Consider the following 15,747-nt stretch of genomic DNA (forward strand, 5'->3'; position numbering starts at 1 on the left):
CCTCCCTCAAAAGCATACGGGTAGCACTTGCAGAGTGTGCTGATCCCTGTTCGGAGGGGGTGCTTGTAGCCAAACCCATTTTTGTGGTAATTAGAAAGAATAAGAAGTTTTCCTACCCGAATAGGACTGTTGTTCACGCCGGGTCTTCGCTCTGACGAAAGTGTTTGGCTTAGACCGAGGGTCTATGCCCGCATTCTCCACCAGATGTAGCGGGAGGAGAGTGAGGTTGGCGTCGCCGGGCTGGATAGATGAGCGATGTAGCCTAACGTAGAGTTGCTGCGAGATTAGCCTGCTGCTGAGGACGCAACCAACCACGCTCGAAGCTAGCTCTGGAGTGAGCTCCCTGGTGGATGTGAGACTCACTATTTATTGGTCCACGGCCTCGCGCATGCTCCGTGGGGCCCTGCCTCAACTGGGCACAGGTGTAGTGGCTCACACCCACTCCTTGGTGATTAGCAGACTCCTTATGTTGTTCCCCTACATAATAGCCCTGAACTTCAGAAAGGCCAACTTTGCCCTCTTTAAGCAATTGCTGAGGGAAATCCTATGGGACAGGGTACTAGAAGGTAAAGGGGCCCAAGATGGTTGGTTAATATTCAAGGACCAGCCCTTCCAAGCTCAAGACCAATGCATCCCAATGGGAAGGAAATCAAGAAAGGGAACTAGGAGACCAGTATGGTCGAATAGGGAACTAATAGGTAAACTCATATGGAAGAAGAGAACCTATAGATTGTGGAAGGAAGGGCTGGACACTTGGGAGGAATATAAGACTGTTGTCTGAGAATGCAGAGAGGCAACTAGGAAAGCTGAAGCCTCCTTGGCATTAAACCTTGCAAGAGAGGTTAAGGACAACAGGAAGGGCTTCTTCAAATACATAGCAGATAAAACTAACACTGGAGGCAATGTAGGCCCACTGCTGAATGAGCTGGGTGACCTGGTGACAGAGGACACAAAGAAGACAGAATTGCTAAATGCCTTCTTTGCTTTTGTGTATACAGCTGGAGGATGTAGTCAATGGGACAGAATCTGGTTGGAGGTGTGTGACTAGTGGAGTCCCTCAGGGGTCAGTACTGGGACCGGTGTTGTTCAATATCTTCATCAACGACTTGGATGAGGGTATAGAATGTACCCTCAGCAAGTTTGCTGATGACACTAAGCTGGGAGGAGTGGCTGACACACCAGAAGGCTGTGCTGCCATTCAGAGAGACTTAGACAGGCTGGAGAGTTGGGCAGGGAGAAACATGATGAAATTCAACAAGGGGAAGTGTAGAGTTTTGCATTTGGGGAAGAACAACACGATGTCCCAGTATAGGTTGGGGGCTGACCTGCTGGAGAGCAGTGTAGGTGAAAGAGACCTGGGGGTCCTGGTTGACAAGAAGATGACCATGAGCCAGCAATGTGCCCTTGTGGCCAAGAAGGCCAATGGCATCCTGGGGTGCATTAGAAAGGGTGTGGTTAGTAGGTCAAGAGAGGTTCTCCTCCCCCTCTATTCTGCATTGGTGAGGCCGCACTTGGAGTATTGTGTCCAGTTCTGGGCCCCTCAGTTCAAGAAGGACAGGGAAGTGCTTGAAAGAGTCCAGTGCAGAGCTACTAAGATGATTAAGGAGTGGAACATCTCCCTTATGAGGAAAGGCTGAGGGAGCTGGGTCTCTTTAGTTTGGAGAAAAGGAGACTGAGGGGTGACCTCATCAATGTTTTCAAATATGTAAGGGGTGAGTGTCAAGGAGATGGAGTTAGGCTCTTCTCAGTGGTGACCAGTGATAGGACAAGGGGTAATGGGTGTAAATTGGAGCATAGGAGGTTCAAATTGAATATCCAGAAAAATTTTTTTACTGTAAGGGTGACAGAGCCCTGGAACAGGCTGCCCAGGGGGGTCGTGGAGTCTCCTTCACTGGAGACATTCAAAACCCGCTTGGACACGTTCCTATGCGAGGTACTCTAGGTGGCCCTGCTCTGGCAGGGGGGGTTGGACTAGATGATCTTTCGAGGTCCCTTCCAACCCCTAGGATTCTATGATTCTATGATGTCCTCAGGAGCCCCAGGCCCCCAAGGCCACTGAGGAAGTCAGGGTAAAGGAGGAGTTTCCCTTGATTGATGAGGGCTGGGTTAAGGATCAGTTAATGAGGCTGGATATCCATAAATCCATGGGTCCTGATGGGATGCACCCATGGGTGCTGAGGGAACTGGTGGATGTCATTGCTAGACCGCTCTCCATCATCTTTGGTAATTCCTTGGGAGCAGGAGAGGTGCCTGAGGACTGGAGGAAAGCAAATGTCACTCCAGTCTTCAAGAAAGGCAACAAAGAGGACCTGGATAACTAGAGACCGGGCAGCTTCACCTCCATCCCTGGTAAGATAATGGAGCAACTCATTCTTAATGCTGTCTCCAGGCACATCAAGGACATTAGCAGTCAACATGGCTTTACTAAGGGGAAGTCATGTCTGACCAACCTTATAGCCTTCTATGAGGATATAACCAGGTGGATGGATGATGGCAGAGCAGTAGACATAGTTTATCTTGATTTCAGGAAGGCATTTGACACTGTCTCCCACAGCATCCTTGGAGCTAAACCGAAAAAGTGTGGCCTGGATGATTGGGTAGTGAGGTGGAATGGGAGGTGGTTGAAGGATAGAAGCCAGAGGGTCAATGGGATGGAGTGTAGTTAGAAGTGTTTCTAATGTAGTCCCTCAAGGGTCAGTACTGGGACCAGTACTATTCAATATATTTATTGATGACCTGGATGAGGGAATAGAGTGTACTTTCAGCAAGTTTTCTGATGACACAAAACTTCGTGGAATCTGTGCTTTTTGTCAGGATGGCTCCATCTCCAAGGTTTCCACTAGGGAAGCAACCGGGAGCCGCACTCTGCTTAGCACCAGTTCTCCCACTGCATGTTCTTTCCTAGCTCAAAAGCCAATAAATTTTAACATGCGTGTGTTGGGAGGGGTGGGGTGGGGGGTGGAAATTCCATATTCTCCCTTAGAATTGGAACAACTGAAAAAGCAATTTGGTAGATTGCCTTCTGAGACAGACACTGAATATGTAATCACCTTATGGTCTACTTGGCAAAGAGATTATATTGTACCCTTCAGAAGGTCAGGAAATAAGCAATATATTATTTTAGTTGTAGAATTTATATCTGGCTTAACTTGAGCTGAAGCCCATGCTGAAGCAAACGGGGAAAACTGTTTCTTTTCTCAAAAAAGTTCTTGGGGTTTTGCCTGAACCCACCAGTATTAATTAATTAAAAGGGTTATTAGGCTGCAAGAGTCTAAATGGGATGAAAGAATTAACTATGCAGTTTCTACTGTTAATAACCAGTAGGGGGTAAATTAAATGGCTGGCACAGAATGAATGCTTTCTTTTCCTTATCTCCCATTCAAGATAACTACACTGGTAAGAAGCCTCCCAGGAACATCAAACAATCCTTCCAGCCTAGGCAGACTGTTTTGATAAGTTTGCTAAATGTTTGTAAAAGATCAAGGGCAATATCAAAAATTTCTATAGGTATATTAGCGGCAAAAGGAAGACTAGGGAAGGTGTGAGTCCCCTCAGAAAGGAAACAGGAAAACTAGTGACAAGTGATATGCAGAAGGCTGAGGTTCTCAAAAACTTCTTTACCTCAGTCTTTACTGGCAAGGGCTCCATCCACACTCCCAAAGTCACAGAAAACAATGGCAAATGTTAGAAGGAAGAACCTACCCCAATGAAAGACTTCACCTGCACAGTTTAGCATCTGCAGGCATCTGCAAGGAATTAGCAGAGTATTTTGGCTTATGGATGACGACAACAGCAGGACCCTCGCTTTCCAAGAGTTTGTGAAAGGATTAAACGATTATGTTATGATGATAGACAAGGAACATGCAGAAGAAATTGTCCAGATATTTGATAAAGATGGTAGTGGAACAATTGATTTTCAGCAATTTTTTTTACAGATCTCCCATGTCGAATGCAAAAAGAGAGATCATCATGCAGGCATTTAGCAATTTAGATAAGACCGGAGATGGTGTCATATCAATTGAAGACTTACAGGGGATGTATAATGCAAAGCATCACCCTAAATACAAAAATGGAGACCGGACTGAAGATCAGGTTTTTAGGGCATTTCTGAATAATTTTGATTTACCCTATGAAAAAAGATGGGAAGGTTACAACAGAAGAATTCATGAACCACTATGCAGGAGTCAGTGCCTCAATAGACACAGATGTCTATTTTATTGTCATGATGAAGAAACTGATCATACAAATAAAGGAGCAAGATTTTACTTCCACTTTTGTAGGTTCCTATGATTAAAAGTATGCACAACAACATACTCGTTTCCCATAATAACAGCATCCAGTAACTGTGCCAATTACAGTCAATCTGCAGAAGTAATATCCAGATGCTTTGGTAGGCTCAGTCTCAGGGGATGGGAGCATAATCAGAAAGCATATCTGGAATCCATCCACTAGGCACATCTGTCCCTTTTCTCCCTGCATCTCTGTAATGTGTTTTTTTTTTGTCGGTCTATTCTCCCAAGCAGCTATCAGTATTAGGGCATGGTCTTAAGCTCTGCCAGGGGAGGTCTACATTAGATATTATGAAGAAATTCTTTGCAAAGAGGGTAATCAGGCATTGGAATGGGCTGCCCAGGGAGGTGGTGGATTCTCCATCCCTGGAAGTTTTTAAGAAGAGACAGGATGTGGCAGTCAGATCCATGGTTTAGTACCCATGGCAGTAGTGGATCAAGGGTTGGACTTGATCATCTCAGAGGTCCTTTCCAACTCGGCTGATTCGGGGAAAAACCAACAAACAAACAAACAAACCCAAAACCCACCCTTGACCATTTTAGGTGAAGATGAGGTTCGTAACCATCTGAAGAACCTGAAAGTGTACAAGTCCATGGGATCTGAAAGGATACACCCACAGGTACTGAGGGAACTAGAAGATGGGGTTGCTAAACTGCTGTCTATTATATTCCAAAAGTCATGGCAGTCTGGTTGTTGGGGAAACAGTTCAGAAATATCCAGGTTGTGAGCAATCCTGACTTACTTCAATTTAGGCCACATTGGGTTAATGGTTATTGAGGCCTAGTTAGAGGCCTGAGAATAAGCTACTGGGAAAGAGATAACTAATTGGCAACAGAAGAGGAAAATAATTATGTGAGAAGAATCTTTCCGTGAGAATGGTATGTGTAATTGGAATACAAGCCACCTGCATTGATATGATGGTGTAAACAAGGCTTCTCTATATAAAGTGAGTGCAAGTTGCTAATAAATGATTTCATACAATCATATTGATGTGCACATGGAATCGTTAAGCCTCGGCAGACTGTTTTCCCACAAATGGCGCCCGAACAGGGACTAAGGGTGGCCCGGACCAGGGTCTAAGGACGGCCCGGACCAGAGACTCTTATGCTGTTGCTTCCAGGAGTGATGAAGACAGCTGGAATGAGAGAGGAGCGGAGAAGCCAGCCGAAAGGAGATTGCTGCCCCGGCAGTCTATGTAGCTGGTGCCCGACTACGGAATAAATGAGCTCGGAATTGAAGAATCTTGCCCTGATCAGGTGAGCGGCTGGGGAGGAGATGGGGTCTACACTCTGATGTACAACAAGAAGAGGCAGTAGTTAAGCTCCTCCAATATATTCTCTCTAAGAGAGATTTATGACACGAAGGCAGGACCTTACGTGAATTACTGAAATGGGCACAGGGTAGAGACTTGATCCCCTCGATGGGTACTGTTTTTGAGTTACCTACTTGGGAAGCCATAGGTATTGACCTATGGTATAAAATTAGCGAAGGAGATAAGGAGGCACAACGCTTAGTGACACTTTGGAAGTTGATTAAAGAAACCTTAAAAGAAATGAAAAGTGAGAGGACAGCAACAGCCTCAGCATTTGCTGTCTTAACATCTGATCTACCAGTACCGATGAATGCTCAAAATATGAACTTGACCTCTAAACAGTTGCTTGAGACACCTAAAATACCCTTACCAGCACCTGAAGGGACTGTACTGATTCAAGCTCAGCCAGCTGTGCCATTTGACCCTGAGGGTCGGATGAAAAGCAAAAATGGGACCGAGAAGCAAAACCAAAAGCAACCAAAACCACCACCAGAATCATCAGAGTTCCCAGAGGGAGAGAAGCCGGAGAACACGGGCGAGGAATCTTGGAATGCAGGCTCCCCACCTCGCGCCCGCCTGCCGCGGCTCCCGACTGCTCTGCCACCTTTCCACCTTCGATGCCTGATTTATCTTCTTGACCACAGTTGCCATCAATTAATCCTCTGCTTCACCTGTCAACACCATCAGTGCCTGCTATAGAGCAACAACCAAGGAAGGAACTGGGACTCGGAGACAAGCAACTAAGGAAAATGCTGAAGAAGCTGACAGAACTGGAGACCAAGGATGAGTATACCCCTGAAAAAAACTCTAGTTTTTGCTCCAGGGAACATCCCGAACAATGGGGCACTAATCCATTTTTACCCCCTGATCCGTTTCCTATTCCTGCTCCTATTTCCCTTAACCCTTTAACACCCACTGCTCTACCTCTTCCAGATCCGACATGGGGAGGGGAGGGTAGTGGGGGGGGGTGGTAGTGTGTATCCAGTAACTAGATGGAAGGGAATTATTCAAAATGCTATAGTTGAAGGAGAAATGGTTCCCAATATGAGTCCAAAGGCTTTCCAGTGATTGTGGGACCAGGAGGAGGAGGTCAATGGGTTGCACTAGATTGGAAAATGATAAAAGAAGCCAAAGGTGACATTGCGCAGTACGGTTTGAAATCGGGTTTGAGTCATTTACTCAATCTCTTTTGCAACATCTTTTTACTGCTCAATTGTTGATGCTATACGACACAAAAATGCTCATAAATACTTTGTTAATGCCTTCTCAACAATTGCAATTTCATCATAAATGGTAAATGCTGTGTGAAAAATGCAGTGATTCCTAGACAGAACACCGATGCATTACACGGAGTGCAAGCACAAATGTTACTGGGTGCTTGTCCTTTTGTATGCGCAGATTTGCAGGCATAGTTTCAAACTGAAGTGTTACAACTTTCACAAGAATTGGCGTATAAGGCTTTGCAAATTGTTCATGATCCTGCACAAGCAAACTTTTCCTTTACAAATATTAAACAGAGAGACCAGAGTCATATTCAAAATTTGTGGATCACTTCTATTCAGTGGTAATGTCACATCTCGTTTTGATAAAAAAAAAAAAAAAAAAAAAGGAAAAAAATATTTTTTTGTATGTCGGCATATGACAATGCTAATGAAAAAACTAAATGTGCATTAGGACTACTCCCAAAAAGGTGGTACAGCAGCCCAATTCTTAGACGCTGCTTGAGGTAAAGATGCTTAAGATAAAGCTGCTTAAGAACCATCATTGCAATATAGTTCTCAATATTGATGTATATTGTGGTGCATGGTACACTGTTGTTTCATACAGAGATAAAAAACTTGGTTGGTAATTATACTTGCACTTTTGGTTTAGGAAGTTGTAACATTTCATTTTGTTTCAGGGTGACTTCACCAGATTTTAGTAGCAATATCATTTCATTTTTGAATCTTCTAGTGGTTGTTAGTTTTCTTATATATTGGTGAGAAGCAAGACAAAAAACACAGTTATGAGAATGAGTATGCCTTTTTGGAGGCTGAAAGTTGCTGCGGAGAGTGAGAGCTGCTCCTGGTACAGAGAGCACCCCCAGTCCTGCCTCCGCAGCCGCTTCTCGCCCCCCCGCACACACTGCTGCTGCTCAGAAAATGAACCCTGCTGCAGACACCACAGCAAAAAAAAAAAAAAAAAAAAAAAAAGTGTGTGTGTGTGTGCTTTTGCTGTTTATAGGCTTGGAGTTTTATCTCTAAACAATTTTATTTGGCTTTTTGGGCTTCAATTTGGCAACCATGGAGGAAACCAGGACTCCACTGTGCCGTGACCCGGGAGGGGTCTGGGGACGCTTTTGGGGCCCCCCGATAAACTTTTGTCGGATAAGCCTCCTCTAGCCACTTGGTTCTACGCACCAGTGGACATCTGAACTTCCTCATACTAAAAAGTTGTTTAAGTACTTCCACCGCAGTGTGAAATGTGCTTTTAGTATTGTGTTGTATTGATAACAGGTTTTTGTTAATGTTGTAATTTATGTGATCGGTTATATGTTGATTATGGGATCTATATCTATATGTTGATTGTTGATTGTGCTATTCTGTTGCACTACTATGCAGATGAACTTAACTTTTGATATTTTAACACAGATGCTAAAAGATGTTGATAGTGTCAGACATGCAGTTTTACAAAGTCGTGCTGCCACTGACATTTTATTGTTAGCTTTTAGGTTATGTTTTTGAAGACTTGGCTAGAGTGTATTTGCATAAATTTATCTGATCATTCAGAGTCAATTCACAACCAAAAACGATTGATTAAGTTAACATGAAAAAATTAACTGTTGCATATACTGGGTTAAATGAATGGTTAAATCATTTAAGGATGTGGGGATAGCTTAGAGATTTAATTAGACAAGATTTATCAATTATATTTGTTATTATTGATAAAAAAAAAAAAAAAAAAAAAAAAAAAAGGACAGAGCGTGATGTCAAGACATCGCTGGAGTGGACCTGAGACAGATCATTTTGCCCCTTATGCAGGACTATTTGGTTTGGCTACTGCGAACTTCCACAGAACTGCAAATAGCCTTGGGACAGCTTAGCGGGGAAATAGCGAATTCTTACCCTTCATATCGCTTGTTACCACCTTTATCTAGCATGCAGTGGGATTCATGTAATTTTTTGTCTGACAGTCCAGTGGACGGCATAATGGTCTTTACGGATGCCGCCGGGAAAAAAAAAAAATCTCGTAATGCTGTTGTTACCTTGGAGGAGATGCCTGGGCAATGGAAAGAACATTTAATTCAAGGGAAGTCATTTGACTCTTTGCAAACCCTTGAACTTACTGCGGTTATTTGGATTTTTGAAACGTGGAATAATACTGCTGTAAATATAGTCTCTGATTCACTTTATGTAGTAGGTATTGTTTTGAGAATGTATCATGCCATTTTGAAGGAAATTTCAAATAAGCATTTGTATTTCTTATTGCAGAAGTTACTAAGACTCTTAGCAGAAAGAGAACATTTTTATTATATCACTCATGTCCGGAGTCATCTTAGTGACCGAGGTTTGGCTATCGGTAATAACGGAGCTGACCGTTTAGTGTCACCAGCGTGGACTGGTTCTTCTGTTGATGTTTTTTCACAAGCTCGAGAATCTCATGGTTTTTTTCATCAATCTCCTAAAGTGCTAGCAAAGCAATTTCATTTACCTCTGGGGGATGCCCAGGGAATTGTGAAATCTTGTCCTGATTGCCAAAAGGTTGATCTTGGTATTGGGATGGGAGTCAATCCTAAAGGTTTGAAATCCTTGGAACTGTGGCAAATGGATGTCACTCATGTACAACAGTTTGGACGCTTAAAATATGTGCATGTTGTTATAGATACTTTTTCTATGGCTGTTTGGGCCTCTGCTCAGACTGGTGAGGCAACGAAACATGCTATCAGACATCTATATGTATCCTTTGCTGTTCTTGGAGTACCTCAGTCTATTAAGACGGACAATGGCCCTGCTTATACTTCTGCTCGTTTTCGACAGTTTTGTGGACAATGGGGTATTCGACATGTTACTGGTATTCCTCATAACCCTACGGGTCAAGCAGTAGTGGAACGTTGCCATTCGGTACTAAAGACACTCCTTGAAAGACAAAAACGGGGGGAGGAAGGGAGTCCTCCTCAGGACCGGTTAAGGCTGTACATGTCATGAACAATTTATGTCTTACAGGAGAACGTACAGAACCTCCAATACTGATTCACCAAAAAGCTTTAGCAGACTTTGCTTCAGAACCTTCCCACAAAATTTTGGTGGAATTCAAGAATTCCATCACTGGACAATGGGAAGGGCCGGCAGAGGTGAAACTGACTGGTCGAGGTTATATGTGCTTACTTACAGGTACTGGAGTGCGTTGGGTACCGAGCAGATGGGTTCGACCGTGGAAACAAATGTCTTTAAATGCGGATTCACAGTGATAATATTTCTGATACAAGTATTTGGTTTGGGAGATTGTACTGATTTATTTTAGGCTGATTCCACCAGATTTTAGTAGTAATGGTGTTTTGGTTTTTAAAGTTTTTGGTAGGTGTTGTTAAATTTTTCTCATATATTGGTAAGGAGTACGATAGATTCATGAGAATGTTTTTCAGAGGCCGAGAATTGCTGCGGAGAGAAACTTCCCCCCCCCGACTCTTTCCCCCGCGACTGCTTTTCAACCCCCCTTCGTGTGCCTGGTGATGCTGCCAGCAAGCTTGCTACAGCTGCAGGTGCTGCCTCTGCCCCTGCAGATACTGTAGCTGTGAGCCCTGCTGGGAGGGGGAGGAAAGGACACCACATAGCCTCATTAAAAAGACAAAAAAAGTTTCTCTAATGCCTTCTGAAAGGTATGAAATAGAAGTGGGAAATATTTTTACATAGTTCTGGGCATCAAATGTCCAGGCCTGAGTCTTGGTAGGTAATAACTTGAGGGTTACCTGCTACTCATGAAAGATAGTGATATTTTCTTTGACAGGAGATTTTCGCTATCCATGAAATAGAAATAATTTGGCTTCAATTAGGTTGCGTCACTACTCTGCTTTTATGCAAACTTCAGATATTTTAAAACAACTTACTTTGATGGGCACATTGATTATAATTTGATCTATTATTTAAGAGAAGAATTTAAAAGATGCTCAAAGCTGCATTGCAAAATACTGTATACTATGCAGGGAGTGGTGTGATAGAAAGAAATTTCTTCAAGTTTAGTTTGAAACCATTAGAATATATGATTCGTTAATAAAACTTTTTTCATTTCATACAATCAAAAAAAAAAAAAAAAAAAAAAGAGAGAGAGAGAAAAGGGAAGAGCATATATCCTCATGAGAAGAAAAAAGAGCATGACCTCATGAGAGTACTAATGAGTTATCAATAACATTTGTGATCAAACTGGTCAATGCAACAATTAGGCCTAGAATATAAGGGAAAATTTGAAAGAATTGATAAAAATCATAAAATATACCAGTTAGCTTGTTGGCTTACAGATTTAATTAGGCAAGGCTTATCAGTTATATATGTTATTATTGCTTTTATATTACTAGTATGTTATTATTACCTTTGTATTAGTATATATGTTATTATTTCTTTTGCATTATTGGTATGTTAGTGCTTTTGCATTACTATTATGCTGTTTATGGCAATGTATCATTAGCATGTTATCTTATGTAACGAAATAAGTCAGAATTGCTCAAAAAACAAAAAGGGGAATATGTTGGGGAAACAGTTCAGAAATATACAGGTTGTGAGCAATCCTGACTTACTTCAATTTAGGCCACAATGGGTTAATGGTTATTGAGGCCTAGTTAGAGGCTTTCTGAGAATGAGCTACTGGGAAAGAGATAACTTAATTGGCAACAGAAGAGGAAAATAATTATGTGAGAAGAATCTTTCCGTGAGAATGGTATGTCTAATTGGAATACAAAGCCACCTGCATGATAAGATGGTGTAAACAAGACTTCTCTATATAAAGTGAGTGCAAGTTGCTAATAAACGATTTCATACAATCATATTGATGTGCACATGGAATCCTTAAGCCTCCGCAGACTGTTTTCCCACACCTGGTGATGTCCCCACTGACTGGAAAAGGGGGAAACATAACCCCCATTTCCAAAAAGGGAAACAAGGAGAATCCAGGGAACTATAGGCTGGTCAGTCTCATGCCTGGTAAGATCATAGGGCAAATCCTCCTGGAGGCACTGCTGAAGCAGAAGAATAATGAAGAGGTGATGTGCATAATCAACATGGCTTCACCAAGGGCAAATCGTGCCTGACAGACATCGTGGCCTGTCAGGAGAGAGCGCAGTGTACAACGTGCAGATTAATGTAATCAAAGTATTGCCGTTTATTGAGAAGTAGCAGTAGCCTTTTATATACAGTCAGGCTGATAAGATAAGCATATTGCTGATTGGTACAACACATTCTTCATATGCCACAGGGAACTATCTAACTAGTTAAATACAACTCTTTATGTGCTGTCTATCTGATGCTTTCCCATCCTGTTATTCTTCTTTTCTGCTGCCACCTCCCTTATCTTTTGTGCATAGCTGATCTTTTAGTAACCTTGCAGCTGGGCCTCAAGGCCTTTAGCTCACTCTGGCTAAATAGTCAGGATTGCTCACATATCCATTTTCTTCCAAAAACTCTCCAACAGTGGCCTTCTATGAGAAGGTCACAACATCAATAAAGGGAAGAGCAACTGACGTCATTTACCTGGACCTGAGCAAAGTCTTTGACACTGTCCCACATAACATCTTGGTCTACAAGCTGGTAAAATATGGGTTTGATGGACTGACCACTCGGTGGTGTCATGGTCCATAACAATTAATAGTTTATATTTTGTTTGTGAGGAAATATTAGCCAATGTTCATATACGTTCTGCAAATTGCAAAAGTAATCAGGTTTATGGTTTGAACAAAATACAATGGTTTATTCCAGGGAAAAAATGACACCAGGTTGAAAGGAGTTTCAGGAAGGAGTTAACAGTGGGAGAGAAACAGGGAAAACAGGTTTTAAAACAAATTAATCCTCCAGGGAAAGGGCTATTAAGAAAAGAAATAAAACAATTAACATCTTTTCACTCTCCAAAGAAAACACCCTCCTCACCTCCAGGATTTCTGTCTCTTTGAAGTCACTGATGCTCTGCTGCTCCTTGGTGCTGCTTCCTGTTGGCTTCTTTCTGCTTCCATTCGCTTCTCTCACTTCTTCACTTCTCTCACTTCTCATCTTCCCCCTTTTTCTCTGAATTTTATATAGTAAAAGTTCCTTCTTTTCATCAGTCGTTGCCAGAGGTTGCAAAACAGTAAACCGGAGTTGTCCCTTTTGATGTATACACGTGGAATTGAAAATACTAAATATGTCTCTTGAATCACTTTTTTTTTCCTTCTCTCTTCCTGCTTGCAATTAACATATGTTTACCTCAATGTATGCCTGACAGACACCTAAAAGATAAGATTGCTTATCAGGTCGCCTCCTGGTGCATAGTGGAGACCAAAACCAATGAAAGTAGCAAGACACCAAAAGACAAAAAGATAAGGATGACTCATCTCCGGGAAGTCTGGAAATCTGTATGTATCAGGGACTTATGCAATAAAGGGACCCCTCTTTCTTTTGGGGTATAAAATCCCTAGGAAAAAAGGAAAAAGCAGCAGCTTTTCTTCTAGATGCCCCCTTCTCTCGGCACTTCGGCTTCAGCTACGAGACACCTACAGTGGAGGAATGGAAAAGCGGCAGAAGCAATGGATCCTTCACAAACGACTGCAGCCTGAGTCCAGGGCCAGCGGACGGTGACAAAATCTCTTTGTTTTTTCCTTTTACCTTAACGACTCTCTTTCCAAGGTGACTAATTTATGCAAAGGCTTTCTGCTAGCCTGGAAACTGGTTTTCCCTGTTTAAAATAAACCCTTGTAACTTTCTTAAATCATAATGCCTTGTTATTTTTGTAAAATTCATGCGTCGTCTATAAGTAGTGGCTGAATTTTCCTCGCAATCAAAATATAAATAATAACTCGGATCGTAACACCTTTGTATTCAGGAATCCTGGAATTTATGTATTTTCTACCAATTTGCATTAGCTGTCAGTCGGCTTAACAGTATCATTAGCATTTTATCTCTTAGTCTTTGAAAAAGGAGGGGGATCTGTTGATGAGATTTTGCAGATGGAAATAAGTTTGAAATATTTTAAACAGTATAAACAGTAACTGCGGAGCCAGAGTTTTGCTGATTCATAAGGCATTTTTTCTATTTTATTTGCATACACAGTAGAGGTAGATAAAGAACTGGCTTGATGACCGCACTCAAAGAGTGGTTATCACTGGGGCCGTGTCCAAGTGGAGGACAGTGACAAGTGGAGTCCCTCGAGGATCAGTATTGGAACTGGCTTTAACATCTTTGTTGGTGACATGGATGGTGGCATTCAGTGCACCCTCAGCAAGTTCGCTGATGACACCAAGCTGTGTGGTGTGGTTGACACAGTGGAGGAAGTTTAGAGAGGGAGCTTGATAGGCTGAAGAGGTGAACCCATGCCAACCTCATTAAGATCAACAAGACCAAGTGCAAGGTCCTGCATCTGGGTCAAGGCAATCTGAAACACTGATATAGGCTGGACAGTGACTGGCTTGAAAGCAGCCCTGACACATTCTAAATGTTGGAAACAAGGAGGTTCTTGTTTGATCCCACCAGGACAAAGAAAAGATAAAACATTATCAGGTGTATTTACAAATCTTTATTCAACAGAACCAATAAGCATTAAAATGATTAATATGAAGCCTAGTTCTGTAGAGAAAAAGAGAAAAATAATTTAGAGATAACATCAAAAAACCTTGGAACCAGCTTTGGGCCAGCTGCCATTGTTTGAACAGGAGAAATTAAATAAGGAGGGTTTTCAGACTCTGAGAGGGGCGGAATGCAAAGGGAGGGATCTATTCCCTCCCATTTCCTGCCATACTCTTTAAAGACTGGTAAAGTCTGCAGCTTCGCCTTCTTTTCTTACCACTCGCTGCTGGCTGCAATTCCATGTGCTCATGACAGTCCAAATCGTTTGGGTTCTGTATATGTATATATTTGTATATATTTTTATTCTTTGTTACTTTATCTCTTATGTTATTACCCTTGCCCCATTTCAGTAAATCTGTATCCAATTGTTTTAAGTTTCCAACTGTCCTAGTTTGGGCCAGGATAAAGGTAATTATCTGTCTTGTACTTTTGCTTTTAGCTAAGTCTCTTGTAAGTAGCTGCACTTGCTGAAATTAACAGCAAGTTTCTCAGTTGTGTCTGCTTCTAGGACTGATAACACTCGATGTTTATAGTTACAGCTAGAGACTGGTATGCAGAACCAAGGACACTGCTCAGTTTTGAGGAACATTTTGCCCTCTGGAAGGAGAAAAGGGCTCAAGAGGTCCCACCTGCAGCCCTCCTTTGGGGAGGAACGGACAAGACAGATGGCCAAAATTGAGCAGAGTATTCCATCCCATACACATCCTACTCAGTATAAATTTGAGGGATCACAGGGGTCAAACCCCTTCCTGCTTCCTGTTCTTCACCTGTCCCTGTTTGCTTTGGCATCCTGCAAAGATTCTGTCCATTCCTCTGCCTGTGGTCCTGATCCATGCCAGCCCATATCTGTGTGTTCCTGCCTACAGCTCCCAACTGCTGCTGACTCCAGGCCTCTCCTGGGAGTATTTTATACTGAGCACCATGGGAAGGAATACAGTGATTGGTTTATTTAGGTCACATGACCCATCCTCTCCTCCCATAGTCTCAGCATCTCCTCATTATAGTAGCAACATCAACAGGCTGGTAGGTGCTCAGTGTGTCGCAGGTAGGGTTTGGTGTCTTGGTCTTCTCAAATCAGGATGCCTTATAACCTAAATCACAACCTTTGTAATCCCATGAATCTTGAAGCCTCTGTTTAAACAGATTTAACAAAAGGAAGCACAGTTCAAACAGAGGAGTGGTGTCCTGGATACATCAGTGAATTGAAAAAAATTGTCTCTTGAATTAGCAAAATGCTGGTGTTTTGCTAAATGAAGATATGTCCTTCTCCTTTCATATGGTAACAGCTACCTGGAAGTAATATATAATATATATTATATACATATATATAAAATAAAATTCTAATCAGAATGGCTCCCGATAAAAGTT

At 42.2% G+C, this 15,747-nt stretch overlaps 1 pseudogene; it reads left to right on the forward strand.

Moving 5' to 3' along the window:
• The first annotated feature begins 388 nt into the window (after positions 1 to 388).
• Positions 389 to 4,294, forward strand: LOC103528304 (annotated as a pseudogene).
• The last annotated feature ends 11,453 nt before the right edge of the window (positions 4,295 to 15,747 follow it).

This window comes from Calypte anna, chromosome W (assembly GCF_003957555.1).
Source record: "Calypte anna isolate BGI_N300 chromosome W, bCalAnn1_v1.p, whole genome shotgun sequence".
NCBI lineage: Eukaryota > Metazoa > Chordata > Aves > Apodiformes > Trochilidae > Calypte > Calypte anna.